The sequence below is a fragment of the Helianthus annuus genome, chromosome 2, assembly GCF_002127325.2.
Source record: "Helianthus annuus cultivar XRQ/B chromosome 2, HanXRQr2.0-SUNRISE, whole genome shotgun sequence".
NCBI classification, from domain to species: domain Eukaryota; kingdom Viridiplantae; phylum Streptophyta; class Magnoliopsida; order Asterales; family Asteraceae; genus Helianthus; species Helianthus annuus.
Genome location: NC_035434.2, coordinates 23872483 through 23887205, shown reverse-complemented (window position 1 = coordinate 23887205; position 14723 = coordinate 23872483).

Here is a 14723-nt window from a genome sequence, read left to right as displayed (position 1 = left end):
AAGAGGTGAAGAAAGGGAATGTGAGAGCATTCCAAATGAATGCCAGAGAAGCAATAAAGGATGACAATGTTATCACAGGTACCTTCCTCATCAACGATATTTATGCTAGAGTTTTATTTGATTCAGGTGCAGATAAGTCTTTTGTAGATCTTAAGTTTAGTAAACTGCTAAATTTGCCTATTAAAACTCTAGCATTAAATATGAGGTTGAACTTGCTGATGGTACCCTAGAAACTGCTTCGACTATTCTTGATGGATGTTTTATATCCATTAAGTATCATTCTATTCCGTTACCTCTTCTGCCAAAGAAATTGGTGGGTTTGATGTAGTTTTGGGCATGGAATGGTTATCATGTAACCAAGCCCGAATCGCCTGTGATAAGAAACTAGTCGACATCAAAACTCCGTCTGGTGAAACGATCACCATTCAAGGAGATACGTACTATGGATTGCCCGATCAAGTGTCTATGCTTAAGGCATCCAAGTGCCTGAAGAGCGGATGTGTCATCTACATGGCACAGGTGACAGTAGAAGAGCCGAATCCCAAGATAGAAGACATTCCAGTCATCTCTGATTACCCAGATGTCTTCCTTGATGAGCTACCAGGATTGCCTCTCGAGAGGCAAGTGGTGTTCAGGATCGACATTATGCCTGGGGCAGCACCGGTTGTATGAGCTCCGTACCGCTTAGCACCAACTGAAATGAAAGAGCTAAGAGCCCAATTGGATGAACTTCTGGAAAAAGGTTTTATTCAACCCAGCTCGTCACCATGGGGAGCACCTATTCTGTTTGTTTAAAAGGACGGTTCAATGCGTCTGTGCATTGATTACCGCGAGCTAAACAAAGTAACAATCAAGAACCGTTATCCATCACCCAGGATCGACGATCTGTTTGATCAACTACAGGGGGCAAGTTTCTTTTCAAAGATTGATTTAAGGTTAGGGTATCATCAACTCAAGGTTAGAACTGAAGACATGCCCAAGACCACGTTTAGAACAAGATACGGCCACTATGAATTCTTAGTGATGCTTTTCAGGCTCACTAATGCACCTGCAGCATTCATGGACCTCATGAATCGAGTCTGCAAGCCGTACCTAGATAAGTTTGTCATTGCCTTCATAGACGACATACTTATCTATTCTCGTAATCAAGCTGATCACGAGAAACATCTTCGGTGCATCTTAGAACTTCTACAACAGGAGAAGCTTTATGCTAATTCTCCAAGTGTGAATTTTGGCTTTGCAAAGTCCAATTCCTTGGACATGTTGTGAGTGACCGTGGTATCCAAGTAGATCCCGCTAAAATAGAAGCAATTATGAACTGGAAAGCGCCTAAGACACCTTCTGAGATTCGTAGCTTCTTAGGATTGGCAGGATATTATAGAAGATTTATCGAGAACTTCTCAAGGATAGCCACTCCTTTAACTACTTTGACCCGCAAGAACGTTAAATTTAATTGGGGTCCTAAACAGCATGAATCTTTTGAGATCCTCAAGCAGAAATTGAGCAATGCTCCAGTGTTAACATTGTCTGAAGGCATAGAAGAATTTGTTGTCTATTGTGATGCTTCGCAGACTGGCATGGGTTGTGTGCTTATGCAAAAAGGCAAGGTAATTGCCTACGCATCACGACAAATGAAGGTGCACGAAAGAAATTACACCACCCACGATATGGAACTAGGTGCCGTTGTATTTGCTAATGTTGTGGAGACACTATCTGTATGGAACTAAATGTGTGATATACACTGATCATAAGAGTCTCCAACACTTGTTCAACCAGAAGGATCTCAACATGCGACAACGCCGATGGATGGAGACGTTGAATGACTATGATTACGAGATTGGCTACCATCCTAGCAAAGCGAATGTGGTCGCCGATGCGCTGAGCTGCAAGGAAAGAATAAAGCCTATACGCATTAATGCCAAAAGCATTGAGCTTAAGAATAACTTAAATGAAAAGCTATTGGCTGCGCAGAAAGAAGCGGTGTTGGAAGCTAACTTTCTAGGTGAAAGACTGGGTGCAACTGTTGATCAGTTGTCACCTGGGAGTGATGGGATCCTCAGATTAAATGGTCGAATCTGGGTTCCTATTCATGGAGGACTTAGAGATCTAATCCTCCGGAAGCTCATAATTCCAAATATTCAGTTCACCCTGGAGGTGACAAAATGTATCAGGATTTGAAGGCAAACTATTGGTGAATGGGTTTGAAGAAATCCATAGCCACACACGTAGCTAAGTGTCTGACGTGCTCGCCGATTAAGGCTGAACATCAGAAGCCCTCGGGACTACTACAACAATTAGAACTTCCCACATGGAAATGGGAAATGGTAACTATGGATTTTATCACCAAGTTACCTAAAACAAAGCATGAGAATGATACAATATGGGTCATAGTTGACAGACTGACTAAGTAAGCTCATTTCTTACCCATAAAGGAGACTCATAGCTCCAATAAACTAGCAACTATATATGTGGACGAAATTGTGTCCCTTCATGGAGTACCAGTATCTATTGTGTCCGATAGAGATATTAGATATACTTCTCATTTTTGGAAAAGTTTCCAACAATCTTTAGGCACTCGTTTGAATTTTAGTACTGCTTACCACCTTCAGACGGATGGACAAAGTGAGCGTACGATTCAAACATTAAAAGACATGCTTCGTGCATGTGTCATTGATTTAGGTGGTAGCTGGGATGAACATCTTCCTCTGAATAAATTCTCCTACAATAACAGTTATCATACCAGCATTCAGGCTGCGCCTTTCGAGGCCTTATATGGGAGAAAATGTAGAACGCCCGTCTGTTGGGCAGAAGTTGGGGAGGCCCAACTATCAGGACCTGAGATAGTCCTGGAGACAACGGATAAGATTGTTCAGATCCGTGATCGTCTAAAGGCCACCAGAGACAGACAAAAGAGCTATGCTGATAAAAGGCGCAAACCTCTAAAATTCAAGGTAGGAGACAAAGTCTTACTAAAAGTATCACCCTGGAAAGGAGTGATGCGTTTTGGTAAAAAGGGCAAGTTAAGCCCGAGATATATTGGACCATTCGAGATTATCGAATGTGTCAGTTCTGTGGCCTATAAGCTGAACTTGCCTGAGGAGCTTAGTGGAATTCACAATGTGTTCCACATCTGCAACTTAAAGAAATGTCTAGCCGATGAGTCGCTAGCAATGTCTCATAAAGATGTGCAGATAGATGAAAACCTGAGGTTTGTTGAGAAACCATTATCAATCAAGGATCGACAGGTTAAAAAGCTCCGAAGGAAGCATGTGCCGATTGTAAAGGTGAAATGGGGTGCCCGTAGAGGCCCTGAGTATACGTGGGAGGTTGAGTCCACTATGCGACAAAAGTACCCTCACTTGTTTCAGTAAATCTCGAGGTCGAGATTTCTTTTAAGGGGGTGAGGATGTAACACCTCGTAAAATCATGTCCAATAATGTTAAGACACGTTTCCTAAACTCTAATGAAGTCAAACTTTGACTGTGAAGGACTAAAGTCGTCAAACAGTGAAAAGATGTATGTGGAGAGACTAAATGTATCATTATGCAAAACCTATGCCTCTGAATGACCTTTTACGGTAATCGCATTCATTAATGGGCCACACGTTGGATTTACGAAACCGTTTGAAAAATAAATCAAAAGTTTATAAATTAAAGGGTTAAAAGCGTCAACATGTTTAATTATACCTCTGAGTGACCTTTTAGCGGAACCGGAGCCTAAGGATGTTATTATAACTTCCAAGAATATCAAAAACTAACTTAAAGGGGCTAAACGTGCTAAAAATGAAAGTTATTATGAGTATAATGACCAGGGACTGAAATTGACAAGTTTAAAACTTGTTTTACCTGACTTATACTCGCTCGCGGGCTGCGAACCAAACCTCTTTCTCTCTCGCGAGGTGTGAGAGAGTGCCCAGTTCGAAAAAGAACTGCTAGCTGCATGTTAACAGCCTTGTTGCCCACACAAATCGCCATGCATGCTCAGAACTCAAAACCATGGATTGTTAGATGGTTTTTAAAGCCTCTAGGACACCTGGAATGATCTCAGATGATCCTTAACACCTGGCTTCATCTTGTGAATTCATGAACTAGTATAAATAGGAGCCTTGGTTGCCATTTTCATTTGCTCATCTCAAATATCTTTCTTATCTTCTTCTCTTGGAGCTTCCTGATCATAAGGAGACTCCCCCAAGTTCAAATCTTTGAGTTAGGACTTGTTGTAAGTGTCCCTAGCCTTTACTTTTCGGTTTTTAGGCTTTAAAAAGCCGAAAGTCAAAGTTTACGATAAAAGGCTTTGAATTTCGGTTTAGACCTTAACGGTCCAGCCACTGTTCGAGGCGAATATGGACATTTACTTGGTCAATTGTCAGGTCAAAGTTATTAAAATAAAAAGTCAAACGGTTCAGTTTTTAAATAAATTCATAACTGATAATGTAGATGCTATAAAATGTCTTTTATCACTTTAATAACTTGGTAAATATTATTAGAACATGTATAAACATGTTCAAACCGACAATTCCAGGTTTAAGCTCGGTTTACAACCGAAAGTCGCAAAACTTGACTTTTACTTTGATTTTCAGTTCTGACCCGAATTAGCATAGTTCCTTTATGTTTTAAGGTTACTTAGTGACCATATTTTTTTGTAGTATAACCCTCTGAGGTTATATTACATGGACACTTAGTAATCTGAGTTCGTTTACTTGATTCCGTTATTATGCTTAATAATGACTAATATGTCCTTTTGTGTAAAAATGAGATTTTAAATATAAATGAACATGCAATTGAGTTACATTCTGATTTGTAAATAAGTTTAGCATATTTTGACAACTACATTCTGGTTATAAACTGAATTTAGTCAATTAATCATAAAACATGCTTATAACAGGACTAAAATGCACTTTTTCACATAAAATGAGTTTTAAACATACTTTTAACATAAAACTCAATGTATACTGATATGATATCATATTTGGAATTATTTGGGATATTTAATCAGATTGTATTTTGAGTTAAACATAGAGTTCTTGCATAATGTTAGTAAATGACGATAATGCCCTTTTTACACATAAATTGGGTTTTAAACATAAGTAACATGCAAAACCTTTTTTTTACTGATACGTTATGACAAATAAAATATTTAGACTATTCAAAGCTGGTCATAACCTCGGAATTACCTAAACATCAGAAAAATCATCATTTATCTACTTTTACTCAAAATAGGTGCATAGTATGGTTTTAAACTATACTTAACACCCAAGACTTGATACCTACTAAATTTATAAACCATTTTCAATATTTTTACAATAGGTATAAGTCATGAACTCAGAATCCCAAATAAGCCCTTAAAACTATGTGTGAAATGACCAAAATGCCCCTACGGTGCATAGTTTAGTCATAAATCACAAAGCACACATATATTTGATATCTTACTAATATTACATCATAAAATAAATATTTTCACAGAATGTTTATGACCAAAACTTTAGATTTCTTGCAAGCTTCTATTATAAATTATAAAATGACCAAAATGCCCTTATGAGGCTTAAGTCGGTTTTAAAACCTTTATGGGCTTACATGTTGATATCCTACTGATATCATAACATATTTTAAGAATAATAACAGATGGAACTTGTATATGACTCATCCGGTTACCCATTAATGCTTATACGTGTTCGGTTCGGTTTATGTGACTAGTTTGCATAAATTAATGGAAACGGGTTTAACCTTATCATTTAAACTTCAAAATCCAGAATGTATGTAGTTTACCCATATTATACAAGTCTTCATACTTGTTGGGTCTAAATTACATTCCATTCCGGTCATCGCTTAATCTAGCGTTTCGCAGCGTAAATCGTTCTTTAAGCTAACCGGTCTAAGTCTACGACTTAATTAAGACCCGTTAGCATTCTAATAGGTTAATGTTACCTTTATTCCTGACTAGGAAGCTCTGGTAAAAGCTACCTTAGCGAGTCTAAGTGAATCATATGGCTGAGTAGTTAACTCTTACTTTTAAAGTCAAAGTTATAACTTAGGTAAATACTTTTAACTTATTTTCCTTTATACGGGCTTGGAATACGGTAAATTATTGCCGCTTGGTCGGGTATGGGATCACTTGGTCAGATTGTGACTAGCAAATCCGCATAACCCGTTTTAATCCGTATTGTTTGATAACATAAATATTAGGGGTTAATGCGACCGTGTCCTGGATATCCTCGGCTCATTTAATTGCAAATGGCCATGACTTACGCACGAGGTGTAGGCATACACCTGACAGACGCAAATGCTAAAATATAAATTACTCACAAGTTGGGGATAACTCCTTTGTGGGTTTTATAAGTGGTGTGTCGGTTAATCATGTCTTGGCTTCTATACCGGGCCCTAAATGTATGACAAACATGTAAATCTGTATACAAGATTAAAAACATAATTGTCCCAAGTTATAAAAGATTTTTTCGTGCTTTGTGCACCTAAACCAATTTTTGAAACATTTTTCAAATGTGTCAGTTAATTGTATTTACCAGTGTAAACTGGCGTATTTTCAAAAGAATAAGTGACAGGTACTACACGCAATTAGGCTGGGAGCTGCTTGGTGTCTAATAGAGGATCTTGCAAGTCCTTAAGATGCCTTAAAGTCTGTTAAACTTCATTTTGTATATTTATTTAGATCCGCCTGTGGATCTGTTTCTACGACCGTCTGTATAATTATTATTTTGAACTTGAACATTCGGTTTGTAATAGTATTTTATTCCAAGCATTCCGCTATGCTATAACTGTGTTAAATTGTCTATGATGATGTCAACTAAGTCACGATACTCCCCACCGGTTTATGTCGAAATATCGGTGTGTGATAGGGGGACTAGTTATCAAGATGCGGGTTTTACCCCTAACTTGGTAACATTGTACCCTAATGTGGTTGGTACTTATCAAAAGATAAAGATCCACTAGAATTTGAAATAGAAATTTCCTTCAGGATATGGACATCACTCCTAACTTGAGGGTAAATTTCATGCAAAATAACAAGTATAGTGGAATGAAAGTCATTACCAAATGTGGAATCACCCCTATTTTGGTAAGTTGTTTGGATTGTGAAATAAGAGTGTCTTCACCAAGCCTCCAAGTGTGTATTGTGTTAGCCTTCGTAAAGGTATGTATATTAAAGACCAAAGGAATAGATAGAAGCAAATAAGATAGAATGCAAGTAGTTTTAAAGAACAAATAAGAATAATGTTCCTAAACTATAGACTAGGTAAAAGCATTCCTACTTTTCGTAATTCCCTATAGTTATGGCTCTGATACCAATCGGTCACACCCCAACCGATGGCGGAAACATCGGAGTGAGACGAAAACATGATTGTTCATAGTATCATAACACTAATTGTGGCAATATATAATTAATGAATATTTCATAAAAGAATAAAGTGAATACATTGTTCAACATAACCAAATTGTATCCACAAAACATGTAACATAAATAACTGTTTATTGATTAGGCGTGTTTCTATGTCCACCCTAAACTTGTTTCTTCATCACATCATCTATCAACCTGCACATGTATTGAAATATGATCAACAAATATGTTGGAGAGTATACAAGTTTGAATACGTAGCATAATATGAAAATGTTTTAACTGTGCTCATATCCAACATGATAAATGCATACAAGTTACTAATATTCTGAATGGGTGTAAGCTATATGTCAAACCAAAGTTTCCAACGTAATCGTGATTACCCAACATCGTCGATATGAAGAGGGTGTAATGTGTTTTACTTAACAATACCTCAAGAATACGGGCGGGGCGTTAATCCTATAGAGCTATAATTGTTAAGGTAGGCTTGCAAAGTTAATGAGCATATAGACACAATGTATACAGAGCATATGAGATTAACAAGTATAACATGTTTTCATGTTTAAATGTGGATAGAGTGTGATTAAATAAACAAGTATCATAGTGTTGCGTTTTTTGAATAATGTACATGTTGCACCCAAAGTGTTTAAAACGAAAATGGGATCGAGTATACTCACAGTTTTGCGTAGGTGAACACTAAACCATGAGTTGGTTTGATGAAGTTTGAAACATGGAAGTCACCCTGAAATGGGTAAACAATAGTGTAAGTATTCTGTTGTAGAAGAGGTTCGGATCAGATTGTAGAATATAAGAAAATACAGAAAAATGGATAACATACTGTTTCGTACGAATGGGCACTTTCGTACAAATGGCACTTTTGTAGAAATGGCACTTTCGTACAAGTGGGCACTTTCGTACAAATGACACTTTTGTACAAATGGCACTTTGTACAAATGGCACTTTCGTACAAATGGCACTTTCGTACGAATGGAACTTTCGTACAAATGGCACTTTCGTACAAATGAGTTGTTTAAAACGCGTAAAACTTATTTTGTACACTGGTTTAAACGCAAAGATTAAAGTAGTTGTTAATTGAATTGAAAATAGAAAGTAAAATGGTCAAATATGATGAACTGATGTAAAACAGAAATGAAATCGAAAACAGAATGTGCGTAAACTGCCCCATTCATATGAATGTGACATGCTCGTTCGTACGAATGTGACTGTTTGTCAAAAAACATATGATTGATTCACCCAAAACAGATCATTTCTAGATGGAAATTAACACTAATGCAAACCCTTAACTATGAGATGAGTTGAGGGTCTGATGGGTTTCAGATTCCATCAAGATCGTATAATAGCCAAAATGAAAACTATGAACAAGTTGTAAAATGTTGTAAGCTTATAGATCTTGATTCGAATCTCCTATGTGTGATGCTCCAACAGTAGTTTGCCTGAGCAAACTATTGGAAACCATCTTAAGATAGGTTGAATAAAGAGAGTTTTTGTAAAAGTTGAAGAATTATGATTAAAGGTAAGAAATGTAATGAAATGAAATGGAAAAATGAAAGAAAATCTTACAAGAATGTTTCTGATCACAAGGGGGAAATTGAGAGTGTTTGTGAAGAAGTGAGCAAGGAAATGGAATGGAGTAGTACACCTATTTGTAGTTGTAGGGTGAAATTAGGGTTTCCGACAAGTTCGGACGGATGTGCACATTCGCACGAATGGGCACATCCTTACGAATGGGCACATCCTTACAAATGTGGCTTCCCTTTTCTTTCAAGGTTCAAGTTTGATAAAGTTTTATGTTTTAACTGGTTTAACATGTAAGGAGAGTAAGCGTACGTCGTGCAATTAAGAATCATGCATAATGTAGGGTTTAAAGTGTCGATTGTGAGTACAAATATGCACATAAGTTTAACATGAATATGAATAAAATACTTGTGTTTTCATTATGATCAGTTGTCTTGGGTTACAAAATGAAACGAGATAGAATACAATAAGAGTACAAGTTTCTAAAAGTAGAAGGTACAACAATACTTGCTAAATCATGAAAGTACAAAGGATTTTCGAAGGATTTCTTGGTCTCGCGGGGTACTGTCACAGATTTATCGAAGGATTTTTGAAGATCGCTCAACCTCTTACCGCTTTAACACAAAAAGGTGTTACTTATTCGTGGGGAGCGAACCAGGAAAAGGCCTTTCAGCTTTTGAAACAAAAACTCTGCAGTGCACCGATATTGTCTTTACCCGATGGTACCGATGACTTCGTGGTGTACTATGATGCTTCTATTCAAGGTCTCGGTTGTGTTTTGATGCAACACGAGAAAGTAATAGCCTATGCTTCTCGACAGTTGAAGGTTCATGAGAAGAATTACACGACACATGACATTGAGTTGGGAGCCATGGTTTTTGCATTTAAAATCTGGAGGCATTACATATACGGTACTAAATGCACTATTTATACCTATCACAAGAGCCTTCAACACATTTTCGATCAGAAGGAGTTGAACATGTGACAGTGTCGCTGGGTGGAACTCCTAAATGATTACGACTGTGCAATTAATTATTATCCAGGCAAAGCTAACGTTGTAACTGATTTCTGATGCTCCCAGTCGGAAGGAAATCAAACCCAAACGTGTTCGAGCCTTACAGCTTACAATCCATTTTAACCTTCCCGACCAGATTCGTTCTGCCCAAACAGAAGCATTGAAGAATGAGAACCTTCAAGCTGAATCCATGCGGGACATGGAGAAACAACTCGTAACCAGATGGTATTCACTACTTCATGGAGTGAATATGGGTCCTTTTGCATGGTAATCTGAGAGAGCTTGTGATGGATGAAGTGCACAAGTCTCGGTAATCTGAGAGAGCTTGTCTCAGGTTCTGACAAGATGTATGAGGATCTGAAAATCTTGTATTGGTGGCCGAACATGAAAGCGAACATAGCGACGTATGTGAGCAAATGCTTGACTTGCACCAAAGTCAAAGTGGAATACCAAAAACCGTCTGGTTTGCTTCAGCAACAACAACTACCTATGTGGAAATGGGAACAGATTTCCATGGATTTCATCACTGGCTTGCCAAAAACTCAAAGCGGAAATGATACCATATAGGTGATCGTTGATCGGCTGACAAAATCTGCACACTTCCTTGCGATCAAGGAAACTGACAAGTTTTCACAACTTGCTAGTATTTACCAGAAGGAAGTAGTTCCCAGGCACGGGGTGTCGACCTCTATCATTTCTGATCGTAATCCGCATTTTGCGTCCGATTTGTGGCAAGCGATGCACAAATCATTCGGCTCATGTTTAGACATGCGCACCGCTTATCACCCTCAGACGGATGGTCAAAGTGACCGAACCATCCAGACACTCGAAGACATGCTGCGAGCATGTGTGATCGATTTTGGTAATGGTTAGGAAAGAAATTTGCCTTTGGTAAAGTTTTACTACAACAACAGTTACCACTCGAGGCGTTGTACGGACGGAAATGCCGATCTACTCTTTGTTGGGCTGAGGTGGGTGACAGCCAAATCATGGGTCCAGAACTCGTACTCGAAACTTCTGAGAAGATTGTTCAAATTAGAAATCGTATGGCGGCAGCACGTGATCGCTAGAAAAGCTACGCAAGCGTAGGAAACCCTTGGAATTCGCCGTGGGCAATCATGTTCTATTGAAAGTCTCACCCTGGAAGGGTGTAGTTCATTTCGGGAAACGCGGCAAGCTCAATATGCGCTATGTTGGGCCGTTCAAGATTCTGGAAAGAATTGGTAAGGTGGCTTACAGGTTTGAGTTGCCTGGTGAACTTGGTAATGTTCACGATGTTTTCCACATCTCTAATCTAAAGAAGTATTTGTCCGACGAAACACTTGTGGTTCCTTTACACGAACTGAAGATCGATGACAAGTTGCAGTTTATCGAGGAACCCATCGAAATCATGCACTGGGAAGTTAAGGTCCGTAAACACAGTCGAATCCCAATTGTGAGAGTTCGTTGGAACTCAATATGTGGACCGGAGTTCACGTGGGAACGCGAGGATCAGATGATGATCAAGTATCCTCACTTATTCAAAACTGTTGAACCTAACCCTGATACAACTAGTGAATTTTGGGACGAAATTCCCTTTCAAGTTAGGGATGATGTGGTACCCAAGGAAAATCCACAGTCATTTTAACTCACCGTTTCATTTCTCCGGGACTGCTATCAATTTCAGAACGAAATTTCTTTCAAGTTGGGGATGATGTGAAAACCCGCAACTTCAGGTTACTACTTTAACCTAACCACAGTTAATTTAATCATACATTCATAGCACTTCATTTAACTAGGGTTAGTTAAATGAGTCTATGTTGGTAATTCGGGGAATTATCGGAACACATACATGATAACTCTCGAACATTGGCTACTAACGCGAATAATAATTATAAACGGATGGTTTATACGAAATTTATGTGCTGCATGACAAATACGTGAACTATATGCTTTAATTGTAAATTACATGTTACTATGTGGTTCTTGTGTAAAAGTTATATTATTAGGGGGTGTTTAGAGTTGTTTTTGAAACTCTAATAAACTACTCAAAACCCTAAAACTTCCCATAACTCCATTGTACGATAGTTTCTACCACTCTCTAATCATCTCTAATACTTCTTCAATCATTCTTGGCTACACAAGTTCACACAAATCAATCTTTGATCTTTAGTCCATCTAGATTTAATCAAAGGTAATTGTTTATGATTATATGATACGTTGTTAATCTTGTTCTTTTGATTCTTACAAACCCTAGATGATCCAAACAATTGGTTGTGTGTGTAATTGATTATGCCAATGAACACGTAATGGCTGTAAACTGAATGAATGTGCAGTGATTGCTTAATGTTTGTGGTATTAGGGACATGATAGAACTGTTAGATTGGTTAAATTGATTCCTGACATTGTTGATTTCTGTGAATCTGGGGGTTTTGTTCGTAGAAACCTTGAAGAATGAAAGTTCTAAATGTCAGACTTTGTGAAGTGACAAAGTTGTCCATGTTTGTTAAACTTATGAACCCCTAAATATAGTCCGCATTTATGTGATTTAAAGGGTCGGAACATGTTAAATATGTTGTTAAGTTCGCACATGTTAAAGCATAGATAGTCCGCACATATGAAACTTAAATAGTCCGCATATATGAAACTCAGTTGGTCCGAACTTAAGTTGATTCAGTGTGTCTGAACTTAAAAACCCATTTAACTCATGTCCGCACTTAACCAAATAGGTCCGCACTTAATGAGTCTAATAAGCCCACGTATATTGATGTCCAAACTTATGAGTTTCATAAGTAATCCAAACTTATGAGATATAAGTGATCCGAACTTATGAAGGTTTCAAAGTATCCGAACTTAATTAATTTATGAGTCCACACATGTAATACATTAATTGGTCCGTATTTAAGCTCTTTATAGACAGCCCGCATTTGTTAGATAACACATACATCTACACTTGTGATTTTATAGTGTGTCCGCACGTAGGTAATTCCAAGGGGTCCGCACTTGTAATTGTACAAAGGGATCCACACTTGTAAATAGATGTCCGAACTTATATGTATGCGCGCACTTGACTAAATGTCCGCATTTAATTTGTGATGTCAGAACTTATAAGATATCTAGGTTATCAAAATATATATATAAGTTGTTTGATGTTTTGATTTTGTTTAAGGCTTAAAGGGGGGGTGTCCGGGTTTATCTCTATGATTGAATCCGAACTTACATTGTGATCATGATAGTCAGGGTTGTTGGTGTACGAATGTCTAAAGCCTGCGTCTTAGTCTTAGTTGATCAATGTATAGGGTCTAGATGTGTTAATTATGAATGTATAGGGGGTTAATGTGTAAAATTTGGGTTTGTAATGTCATGATTTCGCTTATATGAACATTGTGCCATATGAGCGAAATCCCAACAAAGTGATTTCGCTCATAGTGACATGGTCACATAAGCGAAACCCTGTCCCCTATATATAGTTCAGGTGTTTTCTCATTTTGTACGTTCATGTCTCCCGTGTAGCCGAACTGCTGCTCGTGTATTTTGTGAAAGATTAATGAGAAAACTGTTTTAAAGTGATCTCCTTCTGTTTCTACTCCATTTCTGCTTTGATTCATGCCGATTTTGTATTTCCGCTGCATTTTCGGTAGTATCTAGCTCTGATTGACTCACACGACTGTCAATAACGGTCCTACAATTGGTATCAGAGCTAGTTGTGAGCTAGTTTACCCGAATCAAAGCCTTTTTCCAGCACATTTTGAGTTTCTGGACTTTCCGATGGACAAAATGGACTGAAATTTGAACACATAGTGTAAAATTGTCTAATAACAAACCCTTGAGATTTTCAGATCTAAAAACAGCTTAAAAGTGACCTAAAATGGCTCGTGAACAGGTTTCGCTCGAATGTACTTGAGGTGATTTCGCTCGTACGTTCAAGCGAAATCAAGTGTTTGGCACCTAAGGATCTAATTTCGCTCATACGGTAAAGGCTAAATCAGAGGTTTCGCTCATATGGATGAGGTTTTGCTCTTAGTGTACCACTGATTTCGCTCTTGTGGTTTCGCTCATTGTTACACTTTGATTTCGCTTATAGTGTCAACTTGATTTCGCTCATATGGTTTTTGTCTGTGATGTGATGTCGTGGGTCACGCAAATTTAATCCCCAAACAACTATAGATAGTGGTAGTAGGGTATCGAACTCAGGGAGTATGTGGAAGATGTGCTGATTGTATAGCTTTGTATTTAAACTAATATTAGACTAACTTGCAGAAACTAAAATTCGAGAGTTTGGTTTGTTGATTTGGAAAACTAAATTAAAAACTAATTCAAATCAAGATTGGTTGTAAAACAAATTAGGGGAGAACAATGATCACCTTAGGTTTCAGTTTCTTTAAACAATTGTGTATAATTCTAACTAGAAAGAGTTACATAGACATAACTCGTGTATAGATGATTGAAGTGATAAAAGGGGACAAAGTACTCGGATTATATAAACGCGAGGTTGTTTCCCGATGACCAATTAATCAATAACCAACCCTAACCCTTCCGGTGATATCTCGGTTGCCAATGGCACCAAGAACGTACGATTAAGACTAGAAATTGCAATATTGATTAACAAACTACAAACAATCAAACATACACCCTGACATTCAAGCAACGCAAGTTGTCATTCTAGAAATGCAGAAATTAAACACACAAAGGTTCAAGAAACATTCACCTAAGATGATCACCGAAGAGTTTAGCCGGACATGGCTCGGTGAATCATCATCAACATCAAACTATTGTTCATACGAATCAAAAGCACAAACCGAATGATTGAAATTGTTCAAAACCAAGCAAGTTCTCCAAAAATCGCCCC